Genomic DNA, 1807 nt, shown 5'->3' on the forward strand with positions numbered 1-1807 from the left:
GATTAAAACAACCATAATATGTCAAAACAATATATTATATACATTGTTATAATGTTAATTATAGCACATGATGCTTAAAAACATGGATACATTTTGAATAAATCAGTAATAATGATAAATATCTATTTAACAAATATGGCGTGTGCATTGTAGTATTTGCATTTAGAAGCGAACTATGCAAAATGGTTTCTTCCTGAGATGCATTACGATGATCAGGTGATATACTATATGATGCTACTCACTCAAATATTATAAACATAGACACATTTGATTGATATTTGCATGTTTATCTTTTCATCTAGTCTCCTCAAGTATTTATCCTGTTGCTGTGGTGCACATTAAACCATTTAATCATTTGATGTAATTTTTATCCAATTGTAATATATTGCTTAATAATTTCAATAACATGCTAGGATATATTTAATATGTGCTAGGTGTGAGGCTTGGCGCTTCGATCAAACTGTTTATAACCTCATTGTTTCAATTACCATTCCATGGTGATGGACACAGTTGAATCATGTTTACGTTTAATGTTGTTTTTATATTGTGTCATGTGTTTAATTGGTAATTACGCGCTTGTCTTCAAGGACTAGCGGGCGTTATTTTCATCATTATTTTCATAGAGTTTCATTGTTTGCTTTATTTCAAAATATTATATTCATCGTAGTGAAAAACATTCAATTACAATTAAACACGCGAATCTATAATCAATAAATGACACGTATTTTACCACTATTCTATTCTTGCGAAACATGTAAGAACTGTTGATTTCAACATTATGTATGATCATCACTTATCACATTTTGTATTTGTACCAAATATATCAAAGTCATATAAACATCATAAAAGCTGGTAGTTTAAAATAAATAACGCATTTCAACTGTAACATGATTCAGGCTTAAACAGTCTTGTAAAAAGACAAACCAAAATTAATACATATGAGGATTACAAATTACTAGTAGAATCGTACATATGACATAGTTGTGTCGTACTGTGAAATGTCTTCCATCAAAGGCAAATGTATTCAAAACTGGTAATTGGCTCGTTCAAGGTAACATAACCATATTCTAAATGCCAAACAAATTGTTGCAATAACAGAAGAAATTTCAATCGATAAAAAATTATCAATTATTGAAAGCTTAAGATTGACTTCATTTTCTTTGGGACATAGCTACATGCTTTTAGATTTCGTTCCATGCTTTTCACAGGATAAATTGTCTTAATTGCATTAACGAAATTGCATGTACGGAGAAATACGAAAGTGTTGGAATAAACATAATTTACATTATATGCATACGGAATTCACACGCAAAATGGATTTGTTTGCATTTATTAATTTACGATATATGCAGACTTATTGCCATTGATTGATAGAAAGAAGAACACATACTAATAAATATGAACCTGATGCAATAATGCCTACACACTTGTTATCAAGCAACGTTCATGGGCTGGTGGACATTCCCTTCCCTTCACAGAACAATATTCATAAGTAAATACGTTTACAAACGTTCAATCTACATGCATTATGGAAAAATAATATTCTTACTTATACTAAATTATCAAAAGGTTGTCCAAACGACAGTTGTGATCGAAAAAAAAATTGCATGTGTATATATCTCATAAAGATAACGCCTCGACTGTTGGTCAAGCTAAGAACTCAATACGTTTTTGTGAAAATGTACAATGAAGGAGTGTCAAAAACAGCAATCTTACAAAAAATTGAAGGATGATATTTTTGAAAGCAAAACTAAATTATCCGCGAAACTTAATAAACTTAAGAGTGTTCGAGTCTTTATACAAGTTG

Source organism: Dreissena polymorpha, chromosome 15, assembly GCF_020536995.1.
Source record: "Dreissena polymorpha isolate Duluth1 chromosome 15, UMN_Dpol_1.0, whole genome shotgun sequence".
Classification (NCBI taxonomy): domain Eukaryota; kingdom Metazoa; phylum Mollusca; class Bivalvia; order Myida; family Dreissenidae; genus Dreissena; species Dreissena polymorpha.